General features: G+C 42.0%; 1 protein-coding gene and 1 pseudogene across 5 annotated transcripts in view; both read right to left on the bottom strand.

Moving 5' to 3' along the window:
* Positions 1–21694, bottom strand: part of CALN1 (calneuron 1) — a 524903-nt gene that overhangs the window by 398382 nt on the left and 104827 nt on the right. The window contains exon 1 of one of the 5 annotated variants that reach the window (XM_049789557.1): positions 7380–7412. The exons of 3 other annotated variants lie outside the window; for them this stretch is intronic. The gene's annotated coding sequence lies outside the window, so the exon portion shown is untranslated. Of the gene's footprint in view, positions 1–6394; positions 6556–7379; positions 7413–21694 lie in introns of those variants that run through there. One more of the 5 variants, XM_049789556.1, reaches the window with a different exon arrangement.
* Positions 9886–10003, bottom strand: LOC126031509 (uncharacterized; annotated as a pseudogene).

Raw genomic sequence — 21694 nt, 5'->3', positions numbered from 1 at the left:
AAGTGATTTGTAATTATGCTACCAAGTTGGGGGTTCCAATATTAGGGCAATAATATAGAAATACTATAGAGGAACTTATAATGAGTATATAATTGCACTATTCTTTATAAATATAAAATATGCTTTCAGTGAAGTTTATGAATACTAAGAAGGCAAAATTATAATCTCCTCACTATTGTATATGTTCAACTTTCCTATGTTTCAAGGGGGAGAAAAGGTCATTTAGGTCTTAATCTTCAGAGGAAGAAATTTTAGAGTAGTTTAGTGATAGGGTAACTTGTAGAGAAATAATTTGAAATTCTCCAACAACAACAAAGAGATGTATGTGCTTGAAACGAATAGGAAAAAATTACCACATGTATGTGATATGAAGAATGAGAGTACGTAAAGACATTTGGGGGGGGGGTTTTCAGGCCACACCCATTTGATGCTCAGGGGTTACTCCTGGCTAAGTGCTCAGAAATTGCCCCTGGCTTGGGGGGACCATATGGGATGCCGGGGGATCGAACCACAGTCCTTCCTTGGCTAGCGCTTGCAAGGTAGACACCTTACCTCTAGTGCCACCTCGCCGGCCCCATGTAAAGACATTTAATTTGTGTAATTTTTATGTATTTTTTTAATTAAAGATAGTACAGCAAGTAGGGCCATATATGGCTGTACGTGCAGGTGAATCTTGAATGTGTCCAACCCTGGTTCAATCCCTATAACACATGCAGTTTATTGCCAGAAATGATCTTTAAATACAAAGCTAGGAGTTTGTCCTGAGCACCACTGAATAGCACACACACACACACACACACACACACACACACACACACGTGCATAAACTAAACTAAATAAACCAATATCCTACTTTTCTTTATAACAAAATTATTTTATAAGAACAGTGGTGGAGGATCTTAGGCACTTTGGTGGTGGTGCAGGTTCAATTCGAGAAGGTATACAATAAAGTTAACACTATTATTGTAACTATGTAACATAAAGTACAATTTAAGCATATATATTTTTATTTATAAGCCACATCCGTCAGCACTCTGGGGTTACTCCTGGCTCTGCACTCAATAACTTCTGGCAAGTTTGGGGGACCATATGGGATGCCAGGAATCGAATCCAGGTTGGCCATGTGCAAGGCAAATGCCCTACCTGTTGTGCTGTAGCTCTGGTCCAAAGACATATTTTAAGGCATAAAACAATGAGCATCAAAAAGTTTGATGAAAATAGTAATCTCTCTTTTGCCCCCCTAATAAGTAGCTTTTGCCATTAAAATTTCTAGAAGTAAAATAGTAGGAAAAAATTTGGTAGATAATATATTCAATACATTTAGAGTCATCCATGTCTATATTTTTATACATCTTTTATGATTACAAGACAAGAAATATGCTGCTGATTTTCAAAAAATAAATCAATAATTATGACAATACCATTGACTAGAATATTGACATTTCTGATCCACTACTTCCCATTGTATTTCTATTTCATGTTTTAAAAGGAAAAAATGGCAATTGTCCTATAAATATGGTTTTGACTGTTCCCATATTTAATTGGTACATTAGAAACCACTAAATTAAGATCACCAAAGAACTTTCTCTCCACTTGTTGTTCTTAAACAGTATATTTCATTTTATTCCTCTTGTTTTCCTGTCTCAAATGAATAGAAACTCACTTTATCATTCCAAGGTATTGGATACAATATGTCCAACTGCCAAAATAAAAACTCAAATTAAATAATATCAGCTTCTCTTTCAAAAAATCTTCCAGTACAGGAGAGATAGTCTAGGGGTGAAGGCCTTGCATATAGCTGACCCCAGTTCTATCCCCAGCATGATATGGTCCTTCGGAGCACTGTTGAATGTAGCCTGGGAGGTCCCGCCAGAATCACAGTCCCAAGCAGCATCACACACTCAGGCCCTTGCTGAACTTCTGATCCTTTTGGCCAAGAATCATAAGCTGGTGTCCCTAGGCTCCAAAGCACCAATTGGAAGATTAAAAAAAAAAAAGCAAAGCAAATTAAAGCAAAACTGAATTAAATTAAAACCCTTCAATCATTCCTATCAAGCTCAGTATCAAACCCAAACTCCACAGGGTAAGTTTGAGGTCCAGGTGAGCCAGATCTATGCCTCTAAAGTCTTGTGCCACATGTTATATCTTACACTATTATTATATTTTACCATGCCTTACATTACTTATATCTGACAACATAAGAGTACCACTTCAACTTACCATTTTCCCCAGGACCTGAACCAATAACTATTGGCTGAATGAACAGAAATGTTTTCAAAATTTCCAGATTTGTAGGGCATGAGAGAAAGTAACCTACTTAAACAGGCCTTCTTCACAGCAGCACAACCCCTTAATGAGTCTTGAAAATAGGTTATCACCTTCTCCTGAAGTCTAGACATGGAACTTGGCCAGGGAGAAAAACCAGCAGTTATTTAGTCTTTGCCAGATTCCTAATGCCCAAACCAGAATCTGATGATCATCTGTCTTCTACTCCACATTAATTAGCTCATCTTTTCTATGGGGACACACACAACAATCTCTTCCATTTCCTTTCAAAAAGTTCTTTCAACCCTATTCAGGAAAAGGTTCCTAGATATGAAGAGCTAAAGTGAGGCCAACTGAATATTTATTCAGAGTAAGTATAATGCAGTTAATAATATTAATAAATGGTGATGAAGTTGTTGATTGTGGGAATAAGGACTCAACATTGTTTCCCTCCATGGAATCATCTAAGAAAAGCTCTAACAGATTGGTCCCAATAAGATCCCCTTCACTGCTCATTCCTGTCAGCTCCAGGCCTGAGTTGGGACTTCCCACCAAATCTTCCAAACAAGGTCTTCTTGGTTCTCCTTCAGAAACTAGCCAGAGCTGGTTTCTGTTCTCCTGAGCCAAAAACCTTAAATTTAAATTCTCACTGTTTATTGAATTCATGCTTTCCTACCATGGCCACCTTCCCCTCCCCAAGTGAGCTGCAGACCCTGATCCAAAGGCCTCCATCAGGCTCAGCTCATCACTGTGCCTCCACCATGATCTCCAAACTGCCTGCTGTTTCCTCCTGTTTTCTCCATGTGTGTTCTTCCTTCTCTTCATTTACTACAATTCCCTTTTCTCAGCCCAAGAATTCCTATTTAAGGCCAACCACTTCATCATGATCCATAAAGATCAGCTCCCATGTCACTTGCATACCTGCTGCATTCTCAGTTGGCAATCTTTCTCAGTGATCCCATTCATAACATTTGATTTTTCTTCCCTACTGACCTCTGATTTCTCTGATGAAAGGCACAGTTTCACCCCTCTCTATCGGTACTTTATACAGGCACTGATGCACTCCTGTTAGATGTTAAATGATTGAAAGCATGATTCACTATGAAAACCCCAGGCTGAATGCAACAATTGTGTTCCCATTGTCTTCCTTTCAAAACACGTTCAGAATTCTGCACAGATTGAGCAGCGTGGACTGGATGGTGCTCTACCTTGCCAAACAGTTTCACCATGTGCGGGGCTGAGATGTCTAACAGAAGGCAACCACTGCTAAGGGTCCCCCCTCGTGATTGGCAAGTAATGCGTAATGTTGCCATCCATCCCACAGCAAGGGAGTCACAGGGGATAAACCAGGCACAAAATAGCCACAGTTGGTCTGGGATCCAATCTCACACAGCAACCATGGGGGCACAGTGCAGGTCTGGCTGTCCCGCAACTGAGTGTTCCAAGCAGAAGTAAGATGCTGACCTGAATTCATACAACAGACATGGGACACCCACTCTAGCCTTGACTATAAGCACTACAAGACTCTCTGATGCTAAAAGCAAGCTGTGAACTGAGAATCAGGAACCCCAGTCTCACCAAATAAAACCATCACCCTGCTTCTTACCTCTAAGCTTCTCAGCAGCAGGAAAGGTATTAAACCTTCCCTGAATATTCCTCTGAATAACCGTTTCAAAATGTGAGAAATAAAGACTCCATAAGCACAAATGTCTGGCACAATAGGGACTTAAAAATCTCAATTAGATCAGGGAGGTGACCCAAAAGTGCTGCAGTACACGCTTTGCACGTTGGAAACCCAGTTCAATTCCCAGCACCATTGAATCCTCCAAGCAATGCTGAGAGTAAGCCTCAGGTACCATACCAGGAGTAGCACTTCAATGCTGGCGACTGTGTTCCCATATAAAAAAAAAAATCCAAACAAAATTTAAATTTGAATAAAAGGGCCTTCTAAGATTTTAAACACCTTAAGTGCTTCCCAAGCACAGAGATTTCCCTAATTCTCTGAACTAGAACCCGCTTCTACCACCCCATTAGGAAGGCTAACAGCACATGGCTGGCAGGTCTGGGCTGCAAGAATCAGGGCAGACAGCATCACCCCACCAAGGCCACTTGCTATAACGGAAAAGGAATATTTAGACTAAAGCTCACCCTGCCCAATAATTAAGTCTTCCTCCTATAAAGGTAAATGCTCAACTCAATCAGACACATCTGCACAGCCCCACCACAGCTGACCCCACAGACCTTCAGAGAGCATCTCCACCAAGCCTTGTCCATCATCTCAGTAGCATATTAAATTATCTGCTTCCTTCCTTAAAATGCCCTTCTCCTGCACCCTACCCAAAGACCTGATTGTTGGCAACGGTTACATCCTGAGTTCAAAGAAAGGTGATATTGATGAACAATTCTAAGAGAATTCAGTGTGTCTCCATAAAATACCCTAAAGTCTAGCTTGTTTCTCCACTTGGATACAGCCTGCGACCACTTCACAATTTCTCAGTTGCTAAGAGTCCTTTGGCAACCAGAGCCTGGACTTGGAACTGAACAGGTGGCAGCATATTGGGCTGAGGTGGCACCTGGGCTGGTGGCTGGAACAGCCACAGTTCTAGCAAGAAGTGGAGACCTCTGGTTACCTAAGGAACTAGCCAAGGTCTAAAGCTCCTAGAATCCAGGAATGACATGGCCCTACTTTGGGGAGTCTCAGAACACACCAATGCAGGGAACATTACCATTTAGAATTGCACCAAAACCTTAGCAATGGGTAACAGCAACAACAAAACAATGGGACTTGATTTCCCCAACATGTCCTTCCACCTCACATATATGAATACATATACTAAAATAAAAACCACCACCAAGCCCAGGACGGAAGCCGAAGCTGAATTCCTAGGGGAAAAAAGAAAGAAAATGTTCTGCTCTAGCCTCAAGACAATTTCACACCAAGTGGCTTTAAAAATCCTTTCCAAGGCACCAAAGCCTAAATTGAAAATCAGTTTCTTCTGACCGTTAAGTCAGCAATTAAAGAAGCAGAACATGGAAATCCTAAGAATACATAAATTTGCCTAGTGGCCCACATGTAGCCTGTGGACATACCCGGGGAGAAATCGACCTATATTCTTGGGCAAGGCTTAAGCTTGATCCCCGAGTGGGCACCTAGTCAAGTGTCACCAGTGTAGCTGTTGTCATCAGCTTAAACAATCTCAGCGCACATGACCCAGTGTGGCCACATCAGTTGCACGCAGCCTTTCTCCTTACGAAAATGAGGCTCATGGGCTGGGGATGACACCCGGCCTTGGCACTATGGAACTGCTGGCACCTTGCATTGCAGCGAAGTGGCACCTCCAAACAGGAGGGCGAGTTCCTGCGCCTAGGAGGGAAAAAAAAAAGCAGCCAGGGATAGGGGTACTGGCTCGGGTGGAGGCGGGGGCAGTGGAGCACTTGACTGGCGCCAAGGAGGCCCACGTCGCGGTCCAGTTAGGGAGAGGCGTGCCCGGCTCCCTGGGGCCCCAAGGCCAGCCCAGAACTACCTGCTGCTGCCCCAGCGTCCTCGGGCCAAGTCCTGGAAGTTCGCTCCTGCAGCGCCGGTGCCGGGCAGCAGGGCACAACCGGCCCCGCCCGCCTGGACGCCCGAACCCAGGGGCAGCTGGAAGCCCTGGGCACGGCCCGCAGCAACCGGGTCCGGAGTGGGCTACCCAAGGCCTCCCGCTCAGCCCACGGCTCAGCCCAAGACGGGTGGGTGGAAGGCTCAGGGGGCTGTCCTGCCCCCCACTTCTCTCTCCATCGCCATGAAGCCCTGCCTCAGAGGACCTGGCAGCGTCCTGCCCTCCACCTGGCTGCCAGGCGGCGCCCTCCCAGTCACCGCCGGGCACCCGCAGCCCACAGCCTGGACCCGGACCCGAGTGAACCCCGGCCCTTCCCCAACCTCATGCCCTGGGCGGGAGGGAGACCAGAAGCCGCCGCAGGGAGGGCCAGGTGGCATGCAGCGAGCAGGGCGGCCCCGCTTGGTGCCAACAGGTACGGGAGGGAGGCGCAGTCGCCCGCCCGCCCGCCCACTCCGGGACCCGGGGCCGGGAGCGTGGTGGGGAGACGAGGAGGCGCGGACAGGCGCGCGCGGGTGGCCGCACTCACCTACCTCTCGCTGGGCCGGGGCCCGCCGCCCCCGAAGCCCGGGTTCCGAGGCGCCTCTGCGAGACGCGGGGGGCTGCCTCCGAGGCCCGCAGGATGGAGGCGCCGGGCGAGCCGCGTTCAGCCCTCGCTCGCGCTCACACCCCCAGCCCGCAGCCGCGTCCCCGCGCCGGCATCCTCGCTCCCACCGGCGCCCCCCGGGCCGCTCCCCCAAAGCGCGCGCGCGCCGGGGTCGGCGCGAGCCCCCTGGTCGGCTGGAGCTCGATCTGGGCACGCTTGCTCCCTGTCCTTGCTCTGCGCTCCCGTCTGGGGACGTGCGCCCCGCACCCCGGCACGGCGCGCTCCTCTACGCCTCCCGCTCCAGCTCCCGCTGGCCGTGCAGAGCCCCGGCGCGCGGGCTCAGCCCATGTGCGCGGTGGCCACGCTGCGCCCCGGAGCCCAGTGGCCGCAGCCCCGCCGGAGTTGCGCGCCCTAAAAACTCCATGCAGCTCCGGCCTCCTCCCCTGTTCCTCCCTGGCGGGCTCCCGGGGATCTGGGGGCCGCCCACAGCGCCCTTGCTTCCTCACCACCCACCACCACCACCACCACCCCGCCTTCGGGTGCCGGGGTTTGGGGCTCGCCTCGGCTGCCCGTCCCCCTCCCTCCCTCCCCAACCTCGGCTGCTCCGAGGTCGCGGAGCCCCTACCGGCGCCCCTGCGCCTCTCCAATGGCTCCCCGGTTTCCAGGCAGCGCAACCTGAGGAACGCCTCGCCTCCTCGGCGTGCGCGCACACACGCTCTGCACACACTGGCACACGAGGGGGGCACACGAGCTGGCGCTTGGCAGACGGTCCTCCTTCCTTTTCTCCCCCCCCCCACACCCCACCCCAGGGAAGCTGCCCACGTTAACTCCAGCAACTGCCGCTCCTCCGTCTTGGACAGCTCATCCCAAGCGCCCCAACCCCGCACCTTCACTACTCCGTCCCGGTACCCACACCCGGCAGGAACACACACCTGTGTCCGCAGACACCGCCTGCCGCTGCGGAGGGGAGAAGAGGAGAGGAGGAGGATTCACTCTGCCTCGCCCAATCCCGCTCTCCTGGGGGCTGAGAACACGTGCTGCGTGGCCACCTCTCCTGGCAAGGTCACAGCTAGTGTGTGTGTGGTGGTGGTGGGGGGTGGGGGGAAATGCTTGGACACAGGTGTGCGCCCCAGATCTCGAGCAACATCCCACCCCCTGCCTCGCGCTGACCTGCCACAGACAGGCAAGGCAGACCCTTTCCTCCTTTCCTCCAAGCTCCCAGGGTAGCTGATGAGTTTGGAGCCTCTGGACACCTTTGCTGACCATAACCAGATTCCCTACCAGGTGCCCAGAAGACGACAGAATAGTGCAACCAAGGTTCGTGTGGCTAAAAATAAATAAATAAAACATGGAACTGGAAATCCCCCTGTCCAATGAAGTTAGATCCCTGCTAGTCTCTTCGGCTCTCCACGGTGATGCCAAGGGACAGAGAATGGCCCACATGGCTAGGCAGGACTTTCCTTTCCCGCTCCCCTTTTTTCCCCACCTCTGGGTGGCTCACCAGCTCAGGTTCCTCCAATTCCCAGAATCAAAGGAAGGAGAAAACGAGAGAATGAGAAAATTCTCACTCCCAATCAGAAACAAAGCCGGCGCTATTGCCACTAGCCTCCCAAACAGCTTAGCAATCACCTCTGTATTGGCTGGTGCAAGCTGCCAAAGGAGTTTGAGCATTGCCTCTGCCAGTCCAGGGTACAAGTTGACCAGTTATGCTCGTCTTCCCTGTACCTCCTGGTTTGGAGCCTGGTAATCTCTTCTCATTCCCAGACCCTTACTAATGTAGCCCTCCAGCAGAGGTTACCATCCGCTGTCAGCTGCGTATTTATCTTATTTTCTGCCATTCCTATTTCCACACTGCTCAATAGCTTTCTCTAGCCACTGGCTGAGTCCTCTGCACCTAGTGGAGAAATGTACATAGAAAACACTCACAGTGGTTTCTCCGAAGAGTTGCAGGGAGACAAACTAATAGAATTGATGGAGTCTTGGCATGATCTTGCCCATGAACCCCTTGATTTGGGTGAAAGCTGCATCTAACAATCTGTTGCTTCCAAAGCAATTCTCTCATCACTTTCTGGATGTCACACTTTCAGAGTGACCCAGCAACTTCTCAAGTCTACATGTGTACACATGGAGTTTCACATAAAACATTAGGGTCCTCATTCACTCAAATAGATTGAAGTCTATCCTCGTTTGCAACCTATGTGAATTTGGGTTTGTTCACTCACTGTCTCACCTCTAAAATGGGGATAAATCACATTATCTACTCCCCATAAGGTTGTTCTGAAGATTCCATGTGAACATATGAAGTAGCAATACCCTCAGTTAAATCAAATTTTCCACACGTTACTTGTGACCATTGTAGATGAGAAGTTAAAATATATCAAAAATATTACCTCAGAGCCAGAGCAATAGGACAGATGCTAGAGCATTTGCCTTGCACAGAGACTATCTGATTTAATCCTCAGCATCCCATATGGTCCCCTAAGCCCATCAGAAGTGCTTCCTGAGTACAAAGTTAGGTGTAACCCCTGAGCATTGCCATGTGTGGCCCTCAAACAAGCAAAATCTGTTACCTAAATGGTCAAAATACATTGCCCTAAACTAGTCATCTCAGCCCTCAAAAGCAGCTCTTAGAAGCTCGATACAGACACCTCCTTAACCTCACCCACAGGTGACTTCGCCATCAATGGGTGCAAGTTCACAGGCCCTGGAATTCTTGCCCCATCTAGAACTCATTTGTTTACCATATGTTTAGCAATGATCAGTATGTGACAGTTCCTTCTTATTAAAATACTACTCACTGCATACAACTCACTCCAGTAACTTTATTACAAGCCAATATTGTTTAGACCAATGGTGTCTAAATTGAGGGAGAAGAAAAATGTCTGCCAAAAAGGCAGGCAGCGGGGAGGTAGAGAAAAGGGTGGGAGAGTGACTGAGGAAATTAGTGGCTGGAAATGTACACTGGTGAAGGGTATTGTACATTTTATGACTGAAATTCAATCATAATTTTGACTATCTCACAGTGATTCAATTAAAGAATTTTATAAAAATCAATAAATACAATTTAAAATAATACTAGTATTAAGTAAATATGAGTAAATATAAATTCAAGGTACCAGCGATAAATTTTGGACTGGGAGAAAAGTGCAATAAAACTATGTGTAAGAAAGATATAAGGCACTTGCCTTGCATGCTGTTGAACCTGATTGAAACTCTGTAACTACATATGATCCCCTGAGCACTGGTTTGGCTTTTCTTTTATTTGTTTATTTGGGGTTTTTTTGTTTGTTTTTGCTTTGGGGCTTGGCTCTATTCTCAGAAATCACCCCTGGCAGGTTTGGGAGACTATCTGGGGTGCCGGGAATTGAATCTGGATCCATCACAGATAGGCTCCGTGCAATGTAAACACCCTACTACTGTGCTATCACTCTGGGCTCAAACCTACAGCACTTGGTATTCCCAGGTGGTCTCTCTTCCAAGTTCTAACCAGGCCCAACCTGCTTAGCTTCCAAGATCAGATGAGATCGAGCGCTTTCAGGATGGTATGACCTTAGATCCCATCCCACCCCACCCCTGGCACTGTTAGGAGTGAACCCTGAGCAAAGAGTCAGAAATAAGCCCTAAGCAATGCCAGATATGTCCCACCCAAATAAAACATCAAAGAAAGTTTATTCTCAATTATCAGAATGAAATTCTAATATCTATGTAGCACAAAATGAATAGGAGAGGTTTCTCTTTATTCTGTATCTGTAGCTGCATGCAGAACAATTATTATCTCCAACCGAGTGCTCCTTCCAGGACTAAATATTAACCTCATTCCATCACCTGCCTTGAATTTGGGAACTCAGAGGCAGTTCCATTTGAATGATGTCTAATCCATGTGCCCAGGAAAGGCAAGAATAAAGGCTACTAAGAGATCTACTGCATTCTGATGAGCAATAGGCAAAAATGTTATAAACATCATTTAGGTAAGGATAAGCAGGAGGACAAAGTTTTTCAGGCATTCCATCAAATACACACTATAGAATGTTAATGGATTCATTTTGTGGGGTGGCAGGATTTTGAGTCATGCCTGGCAGTGTTCCAATGACTTCTCGCTCAGTTCTGTGAGGGTCGTTTCTAGCAATATTCAGGGAACTGTACACTAACAGGCTTCCCATATGCAAAATCTTCTCAGATCATTCAGTTATCTCCTTGAACCCCAAACTGTAGATTGTTTAAAGCATACCATCGCTACTTTGTGGCAGCAAAAAATTAAAACTAAAGTTAGTGTCTTAAAGTGTAAGGAAAATGTAGAACGCTGCATTTGGACTTGAACATAAGCAGAAGCCAGAAGTGTTGAAAAGACTGAGCAAAGGCCACAGGAAACCTCAGGGAAAATCTTGTAGAAAGAAGACTTGAAGGCCACCCAGAAAACCGAGCCAACTACTGGCAGGAAGTTAACTGAACTGTGCATAAAAAAAACATGAATAGTGGGAAGGACACCTAAAGAGCTTTGGATCTAATGCAGGAGATATTCAAGCAGAACATGAGAAGTGTTAATTGAATTGTTCTAGATAACTCTAAAGAAACTGCTCCTTTTCTCCTCCAGTATAATTTGGAGGAAATAGAAAGGAACCAGGACTTTCTGGGTTAGAAAAAAAGAATCAATCACTTCTCGTTCTATTGTCTGTAGGCAAAAACTTTCCAATCCAGAGAGTCAAATATGATTTTTGGACAAATAGTGCTGTGTTAGATCCTTACTGTGGCTTTTGCCTTCTGGATGGATTCTCATTGGAATCATAGAAAGCCCTCAATATGTTCAGGTAAACATACTCCCTAAAGACTGAAAAGGACTGAGCAACATAAAGATTTCTTTTGAGTTCTCCATTCTCAATAAATAGACACATAACACATACCACTTGTACATTTCCTATGGGAGAGGCAGGATGACTCAGAGCATCACCAAATGCCCCAGAGGTTAAGCCAAGAGCTACAAAGAATCATTCCTAAGAGGCAAGCAAGACTGGGTCCTCATTAAGAAACTGATGACACATTCCCAGCTGGATTTTAGGATGGCTGCAGACTTGTAAGAACTCCAGAAAAGACCTCCTATGGTACCCCATTCTTGCTGCGGGTAGCCATTGAGATATTACATCTCATCTCATTGGCATGTACTGGGTATTCAGGACATAAGAAACAGGGTTTAGGTAAAGTGACCCATAGACACTGGTTCAGCTACACTTGGTCTGCCTCAGGACAAGAGCAAGCCAAAGCTAATCCCCCACCAGAACATGGTTGGTATTTTGTTCAACCTTTTTAATATTTCTGGGTGGTTTTCATGTTAAAAGAATATTGAGGGTTTTGTTTGGAGGTAACTTTTGGATTATATAAAATTAAACATAGCCATAGATTGTTTTATATTTCTGCCATCATGGATTGGGATCTCTCTACCCTTGAACCTGAGCAGAAGCTGTTACTCTAACAAAATAAAGAAGTGGTATGTTTCAAGACTTAAGGACCAGAATTTTTCATTCTTGTTCTTCTTAGAGTTCTTGTCATGGTCAAAAGCCCAGTTACCCTGAGGCCACCTTACTATGAAGAGTCCAGCTGCCTATAGTAAGCCTTTGTGCAAGAAGATGGGTAACAAGATATAAAGAGAAAAGAAAATAAAGGGGAAGGAGATAGAGAGCAAGTTAATAAAAAGGGGAATGGTGGTAATATCTGCCTAGCTCCCAGAGAATCTAGCTTAGTCTCTTCCCCAAGAAAGGTCCCAGACAGAAAGACAGAAATTAGCCATTCCTACAAAGTTATGAGAATTGAGCACAGAAACACTAAAGCATGACACCTTTTTTACTTATTTCTATTCTTTCTTTGGAGGGTTTACTTTCCTCCTATCTCTCCTACTTATCCTCACTCATCCTCTTACCCTTACAGTACTGATTTTTCTTCTTAATTCATAAATAAAATTCAAATGCATTGGGCATTACTGTTTAGTCTTGACCTCAGCAAGACTTGCCAAGTCAATCTCCTCTGTTCCACTGCTCTTCTGCTTTATCTCCAGGGAATACATAAGCCTCTCTGGGGCATTATTCTACTTCCCATCCTGTAATAGATTTCCGTTTCTAATTTCTTAATAGAAAAGAAAAAAAGAAAAAGAAAAGAAAAAAAAAGTCCTCTCTGAATAGCTGAACCACAAATGGAAAGAAACAATAAAAAGAAATGGTGTTCTTTGGTTTGGAAATGCTGATGTTGTTTGGGGGGATCCATAGTAGCAGTTTTCTCAGGGGACCATGTGGTGCCAGAGCTCAAACCTAGGACTCCAGCATGAGAAACATATTCTCCAATCTGCTAATCTCTCTCCAGCTCAATAAATCAGTATCTGAGGTGACTTTGTTGTGTGCTAATTTGTATGATAATACTAAATTTTTTTTCTGATTCTGTAGGACATAAACAAAACATATTATAAAATAAAACAACAAAAAACACACACATGGGGCCAGAGAGATAGCACAGCAGCGTTTGCCTTGCAAGCAGCCAATCCAGGACCTAAAGTGGCTGGCTCGAATCCTGGTGTCCTATATGGTCCCCCGTGCCTGCCAGGAGCTATTTCTGAGCAGATAGCCAGGAGTAACCTCTGAGCAACTGCCGGGTGTGGCCTAAACACACACACACAATCACACACACACAACACACACACACAAAATGCTATATAAAATACCCTTCTGTATAGTTTATAGACAATGTACTATAAACACAATATTTATCCATAGAATGTAATTAGAATAATGCTGTTCCCTGACTTACTCTGAAGAGTCAGTGCTTGGGACCTCTTAGTTTTAAATTTTTATACTACTGTTCTGTAATAAATACTTTAAGTAGTGGCTTAATTTTTAATGAGGACACATTGTATATTTCTTTTATTTCAAATCAATAAATATTTAGCATATACCTATAAAAATAATGATACTGTAGTATTATACAAAACAGTAGTTTTTCAGGATATTAATTTTTAATTAAAAATTATTGTAGTAGGATTTTTGCACTTTTGGTAGTGGTGGGAAGCAAAAATATAAAATTAACACTATTAGCAATCTTATTAATTTAATAAAAATTTAAAATATACTTAAAATACATTTAAAATATATTTGCATGTGCTGATAATTTTTAAATGTGTAGAATAAAGAAAAATTTGCATATGAACAAGTACTCAATAGAGGGAAAATATCAAGATGACTTCAGAGTTCTAACTAATATGAAATCACAAAGCAAAAATTGATCAGTAGCCAGAAAGAGAGAAAGGCACTTATCTTTCATGCTGCTGGCCTGGGTTTGAACCCACATTGCATGTGGTCCCTTGAACATTTCTACTAATGACTCCTGAACACAGAGCCAGAATTAAGTCCTGAGCACCACTAGGTGTAGCCCCAAAACAAACAAAAACAAGAAAAATTAATAAAGTTTCATGAAGGAAATATACAATCATTCTATTATTACTATATGTATCTTCCCAATGAAACAGTAAAAAACATAAAGGAATCTTATAATTTTTTTTTCAGAAAACAACAGACTCAGCCCATAAGAACAGTACTCAAATCAAGCACTCCAGAATCAGAACAGAGAACATATGAGAAGGGAAGACTCTGGAATAAAATTGACATTCCCTGCTGCCTTTCTTTCTGAGACGTTACTTGACTTCCAAGTTGCACTGGATCAAAGGGACAAGTTGAAAAAATGTCTCAGAGTCTATGATAGTCTCCAGGCATAGGAAAAAATTGGTCAGCTGCATGAAGCAAAGGACACTGTCATTAGCAGGAGCGAGCTTGGTGTCATACTGGGGTTGCTCTACCTATAAAGGAAAAAATACAATAGCCAAGTGTTTATTGAAGGAGACCGCCCCCCAAACCTCCAATGTCAACTCAACTTTGGGCAAGAACCACTCAGAAGAAAGGAAACTGACCTAGGGCAAACCAGAGCCCTAAATAAAATCCATATTAACTGGCATCTAGATTGTTGATGAGCAAAAAATTAACATACATATGTCCTATCTGTCTACCAGATAAAAATCCAGACACTCTCGAAGAATATAACCAACATATATTTATAGCAGTGGTTCAAACAGAACAGCTGACATTTAACCAAAATTGCCAAACATGCCAATATGACAGGGCCAAATTAAGAAAAATAGAGAGAAAAAAACAGATATTAGTGACAAGACAAATTCTCAAGGAAAGAAATAAAATTTATCTTAAAACAGAATAAAATAGCAACAGGAAACAAATGAAAGAGAGGGAGGAATAAAATGCTCTCAGTAGATGTGACTTCATGCAGATTAAACAGAAAAGGAGATTAATCAAGTGTTAACTAGGTCAGAAGAAAAATCTCCCACTAAAATATCAGGAAAGAATGAAAAGTGGAGAAAGAATTAAGAAATACATAAAACATGATACACAATAAAGTATATATTTGATACTTACAGAGGAAATATGAAAATAAAGAATAAAATAAATACAGAAGAAAGGAAAATGAAAATGAAGTAGGTAAAATACTGGCTGAGAATTTTCCAAAACTAAAGCCATCAAGAGACTCAGGAAATTTTACACAGAATATGTATGAAGAAAGCCACAAATAGGCCATCATAATTGCAATTTTACAAACCAAAAACAAAATATTAAAAAACTTAGTTTTTGGGACAAGGCTAAAAATAAAATTAAGCATCTGAAAATTATATATAAAATAAGTCAATTCCCCTCTCCAAGACACACATATAGCTTTCAAGAGAATAGCATGATTTCTCAACATAAATGAAAAACAAAACAAAACAAAACAAAAAAACCACTGTACTATGGACAACCTTGTAACCAAGGTGTTTAGATCATTTTTTTTTTTAAGTTACAATTCGTGGAAGAGAAGGCCTTCCATCTTTAGGCAAAGCAACCTGATAAGTCGTAAAGAATGGAATTGAGGACCACCCACACAGGTCAGTGCCACACTCCACACCTCAAGGCATGGCTTCCTGAGGGAGCAATATAATCTCCCACTAACTGAAAGCTCCACTCAGACCTTCCAGGCAGTAGGGGAAGACTGACAGTGAAGAAGAAAAGATGTACCTTGGAACTAGAAAGGAACGATGATAAAATGCACAAAACCTCATTACACTTTGTGGGAGAAGATTGCAATTCTGAAAACCCAATCAGTAGTTAATTCCTATATGAGATGGAGTACAAAGTGGAAACGCTTAGAATGCGCAACAACCTCAAAGAAACAATGGAACATAGAATACAAGCAATATGAGAGTAGACAGGAGAAAAATACTAACAACAATAGTAGAACTCTAACAGGAGTGAATTTGAAAAATTCACCACAGAAAACAGAAGACAAAATGAGGAAGTTGTATAAATGCCAACCTAGCCCAAAGAGTGAAGAAAGCAGTCCAGAAGACTACGGCACTTCTTTTATTTTATATAAAGATTTTAGGGACACCATGATACAGATGTTTAATGAACTCAAAGAAACAAGGAATAAGAAAGTACAAAGGCAGAAGTTAGAAAACTATACACAGAAAGAAGTAACATAACTGGAGTATGGTAGTTGAAATAAAAAAAAAAAAAAAAAAACAAAAAAACCTCAGTGGTAGTGGTAATCCTCAAAAAGAGAAAATAATTAGTGAGCTCCAAACCTCTATAAATCAAAAGAAGATGGAAGAAAGATCAAGAACAAATGAACAACACAACAGAGAATTAGAAAATGAGTTCAAGAAGAAAATTATAAGAATCATTGGAGTCCCAAAGGAACCAAAAGGAGTATTCAACAAAGAACAAATACTTCCAGAAATCACAAAAAATATTCTCTCAGAGATGAGAATTCTATGTACCAAATCCAAGAGACTCAGGATCTCAGCCAAAAGAGATCCAAATAGAAAACTTCCAATACAAAAACAAAACAAAACAAAACAAAAAAACTTCCAGTAACAAAAATGGCAAAAGCCAAAGACAGAGACAGAAGATTGCAAGAAACTAAATCAAAGAAAGAACACATAAATTTCCATAATAGGGGCTGGAGAGATAGCACAGCGGGTAGGGTAGGGCGTTTGCCTTGCATTGTGACCAACCCAGAATCGACCTGGGATGATTCCCGGCATTCCATATGGTCTCCCAAGCCTGCCAAGACAACTTCTGAGCACAGAGCCAGGAGTAACTCCTGAGCCCCACCGGCTATGGCCCAAAAACAAGACAAAAAAAAAAATCTCATGGTGGCAGGAAATGAACAACGGTGAAGGGATGTATGACTGAAACTCAACCATTAAAAACAACTTTTTTTTTTTGGCGGGGGGGGGGGGGGGAGTTTGGGCCACACCTTGGTGGTGCTCAGGGTTTACTCCTGGCTCTGTGCTCAGGGGTCATTCCTGGCAGTGATCTTGCTGCAGGGATAGAATCCGGTTCAGCTGCGTGCAAGACAAATGCCCTACGCATTGTGTATCTCTGTGGCCCCTCAACCACTAACTTTTAGGCTTTGTATCTCATAGTGATTCAATTAAAAATAATTTTAATTAAATAAAAAAACTTACAGCCGATTTATCAAATGAGATTCTATGGAACAGAAAAAAATTGGTTGCTATAGTAAAAACAATAGCTGAATGCATAAAATGTAAGCATTTATTAGGAAACAAAAAGATCATATAAATAACCTAACAGCACATATTAAACAGCTGTAAAAAAGACAACACTGAGAAGGGAATTTTTCTAATGCAGTGGCTAAAGGTAGGTACATCAGGGGCCGGGAAGGTGGCGCTAGAGGTAAGGTGTCTGCCTTACAAGCGCTAGCGTAGGACGGACCGCGGTTCGATCCCCCGGCGTCCCATATGGTCTCCCCAAGCCAGGGGCGATTTCTGAGCTTATAGCCAGGAGTAACCCCTGAGCGTCAAACGGGTGTGGCCCAAAAACCAAAAAAAAAAAAAAAAAAAAAAGGTAGGTACATCATTTATCTATATTAGCAGTGTAAATATTATGTTGAAGTCTACACAGTACAATGTATTATAGTATTTTTTAAGTTTATATATGAAGGTAAGTCTCTAGCAGGTGTATGCAGAGATGGTTATGACATTTTTAAAAAATCATCAGAAGAAATCCAAACTAGAAAAAGGAATAAAATAAAACTTACTGTAGAAAGTAATATAACTCAAACTCTTCAGAAGATCAACAAAACCAAGAGTTGTTTCTTTGAAAGAATAATCAATATTGACAAATCATTATCAAAAAAAAGGAAAGATCTCACATAAAAAGAAAGATCTACTAAACTGTATCAGAAATAAAAGGGGATATATACAAATGCCACATAAATGCAAAGAATTATCAGAGATTTTTTGAATCAATTATGCCATGGAATTGGAAAAACTAAAAGAAAATGGGTATATTTTTGCAAAATAAAATCCCCAGGTTGAATAAAGAGTAAACAGAGCACCTAAACAGACAAATTACTTTCAAGAAAGTCAAACAGTAATCAAAACCTGTGCATCTAATAGTGATTCAATTAAAGAATTTATTTTATTTAAAAAGTCAAAAAGTTAAAAAGAGGGCCCGGAGAGATAGCACAGCAGCGTTTGCCTTGCAAGCAGCCGATCCAGGACCAAAGGCGGTTGGTTCGAATCCCGGTGTCCCATATGGTCCCCCGTGCCTGCCAGGAGCTATTTCTGAGCAGACAGCCAGGAGTAACCCCTGAGCAAAACCGGGTGTGGCCCCCCCAAAAAAAAAAAGTTAAAAAGACAAAAAAATAAAAAGCTCCCCCCCCCAAAAAAAAAACAGTTCAAGACAGGTTTATAAATGAGTTCTTCCAAACCAAATTTTTCCCAATCTTTTCTGTCTCTTTCATAAAATTTACTATTGCTAAAGCAATAGTAGAGCACAGTGGGTAAGGCACTTGCCTTGCTCATAGCTGACCTGAATTCAATCTCTGGCATCCTATAAATATATTCACCCTAACAGAGGTTTAAAATACATGACAAAACAATACATGAAGAAAACATTGTGGGAGATGTTAACGTCTTTTCTCAGAAGTGGATAAAGCACATAAGATATAGAATATGTGTCAAACTCTAGCAGACTACTTGATAAAATTAAATTTCTAGAGCTCTAAATTAACAGTTGCAAAATACATAATCTTTTCAAGTACACATGGAATTTTCATAAAAGATAGAACATTAAATTAAGTTAAATCCTCCATAAACTATTGATCACATACAAAAAATATTATTTGACCACAGTAGAATTAAATTAAAAACCAACAATAAAATCTCTAGAAAAGCCTAAACTATCTTTAAAGTAAAACATATTTTATATGCAAAAGTAAGAGAAAAACAAAGGAAATTTTAAAGTATTTTAACCAAGAGAAAACACAAATTATTTCTTCATGTATTAGTTAAAATTTGTGAGATGCTGCTTAAAACAATCATTAAAGATAAAGTTATAATTTAAAATGCTTGTTTAAAAAATATGAAAGATTTAAAATAAATTCTCTAGTAATCTAAGAAACTATAAACAAAGTCTGATTGCATCTAAATAAAACACAAGACATGAAATAATAAAGGAAAGAAATCTTTTCCATTTAGAAAAATTGACAAATGAACAAAATGCCAAATAAATCTCTATGATATCCTATGATACATTTAAATAAATGTAGTTCAAAATAATATATTCTTCCAAAATTACAAATACCCTTAGGCTGGTTTGAGTTCTCCTATAAATTCTAAGCTTAATAAATAAAATAACCATATAAGATATTTTAATAATAGAGGGAGACATCTCAAATAAATTTGAGGCCCGTGTCAACTCCATCTACCAAACTCAAATAAAAACCTTACAAGAAAAAAGTGTAAGCTCAAAAAACATAACAATATATTGGTGAAGTAAATACATCAATGTATGGAATAGATAATATAGGACAACCTTCCTGCCACCACCCACAGAGTACATGCCTGTGGCCTGAGCACACAAGCCTGTAACCACTCTGCTCTTGCCTGAGATTTAGTAGAGATTAGAGACCCATTGCATTTTAGGGAAAATATGTTGGTGGAATCTATCTTGAGCTGGCAGTGGCTGAAGATCACTCCCTCAGTCCTAGAAAACAGAAAAATGTGTACCCCCCAGCAAAAAAGGCAGCAATAGCCTCACCTGCCCCCTCCCCTGCTGTTACACCATAACTGTGTTTTTGAGTCTCTAATTCATGCTGGCTTTTCAGCTCCTGTCGTCCTGATTAGTAATGAGGTTTCCACCTAAGAAACAGTAGCAAGCAAAACAGTCAAAAGTTCCCAGAAACGCTCTTGATCAAAACCCTGTAACTCTCTTCTCCCTTGAAACATATATCTCACTTGCTTGTCTCCAGGTTTATTTACTTATTTCTACTCTGGAGAAACATGTGTTCTCTCTCAATCATGTACTTCTCTCTTCACATATTTCTAAGTAAGTTTCAATAAAAACTTTCTTACTGCACAAGAAAACAACAAACACCCCAGAACTCTCAGTTCTAACATATGTTCATTATGTCAGAACTAGTGAGAAAAGGTGCTTAGATTAATCCATAGAAATAAATACAGAGTGACAAAATTAGGAAAGTATGTACTTACTCTAATTGATGGATTGAGAAAAATTGTAATGAAGGGACCAGAAATATTGTATAGGGAATAAGGCAATTTTCTGGCATGTGACTGGCCTCTGTTTGATCCTGGGCACCACATATGATCCTTGGCACCACCCTGAGCACCACCAAGAGTAAGTTCTGAGCACAGATGCAGAAGTACTAAGTACGACCTAGTGTGGCCCAAACACCCACCTCCAATCCTCATGATTGAGAATTAACTAAACAACATGAAAAAACTTCAAAGCAACAGTCTTAACGGAATTGAAAATAGGAAAACAATAAAGAAACAAGCACAGGGATAATTCTGAGAAAATTTTAAACATAAATCATGGTCGAACTAAAAAAATAAAACAGAGGGGCTCAACAGTAAACTGGATGAAATAAAGGTCATAGCAATGATTTGTAAGATATGGTAGTAGAAAGCATCTGAGAGAACTAGCAGAAAGAAAATGGAATTTTTTTAAAATAAAGATTACATAAGAAATATATGAAACAGGGGCTGGCGAGGTGGCGCTAGAGGTAAGGTGTCTACCTTGCAAGCGCTAGCCAAGGATCAGGACCGTGGTTCGATTCCCCGGCATCCCTTATGGTCCCCTCAAACCAGGGGCAATTTCTGAGCGCTTAGCCAGGAGTAACCCCTGAGCATCAAACGGGTGTGGCCCGAAAAACCAAAAAGAAAGAAAGAAAAGAAAAAAGAAAAAGAAATACATGAAACAAATTAAGAGCAGTAATTTTGATCAGAGATTCCAGAAGAGGAAAAGAGTTCAAAATCCTCTGATATTGCTTGTTTTTAGGTGGTAAAGACATGCCTTGCAGTGCTCAGGGGCCATCCAGCTTGTTCAGGGTTCATTTTGGAAATTCTGAAGGACAACTGAGGTGCTGGGGATCGAGGCTTTTTGTATGCAAAGCATATGCTCTAGTTGGCTGAGCTATCTCTTTAGCCCTTATAGTCTTACTTGAAGATATAATGGCAAAGACTTTTCCCTATCTAAAAGGAAATAGTCAGATCCAAGGAGTTCACAGTTCCAAATAAAATAGACAGATACATGTCAATGAGACATAAATCAAGCAGACATAAAGAGACATATGCAAAACCTGAATTTCAAAAGCATCACAGGAAGCTATTAGTATCATTGAACACCCCCCCTTCACCAGTGCAACATTCCCACCACCAATGTCCCAAATCTCCCTCCTCCCCACCCCACCCCACCTGTGCTCTAGACAGGTTTTCTACTTCCCTCATTCATTCATATTGTTATGATAGTTCTCAATGTAGTTATTTCTCTAACTGCACTCATCACTCTTTATGGTGAGCTTCATGTCGTGAGCTGGACCTTCTAGCCCTCCTCTCTTTTGTCTCTGAGAATTATTGCAAAAAATGTCTTTTACTTTTCTTAAAACTCATAGATGAGTGAGACTATTCTGCATCTATCTATCTTCCTCTGACTTATTTCACTCAGCATAATCAATATTTTAAGTAATTTAAGAATATATAGTAAACTCTAGGGGCTGGAGAGATAGCATGGAGGTAAAGCATTTGCTTTGCATGCAGAAGGTCTGTGGTTTAAATCCCGGCATCCCATATGGTCTCCTGAGCCTGCCAGGAGCGATTTCTGAGTATAGAGCTAGGAGTAAC

The sequence above is a fragment of the Suncus etruscus genome, chromosome 15 (genome assembly GCF_024139225.1).
Source record: "Suncus etruscus isolate mSunEtr1 chromosome 15, mSunEtr1.pri.cur, whole genome shotgun sequence".
Classification (NCBI taxonomy): domain Eukaryota; kingdom Metazoa; phylum Chordata; class Mammalia; order Eulipotyphla; family Soricidae; genus Suncus; species Suncus etruscus.
Note: the sequence above shows the minus strand (reverse complement) of the source record. Positions and strands in the feature narration are given on the sequence as shown.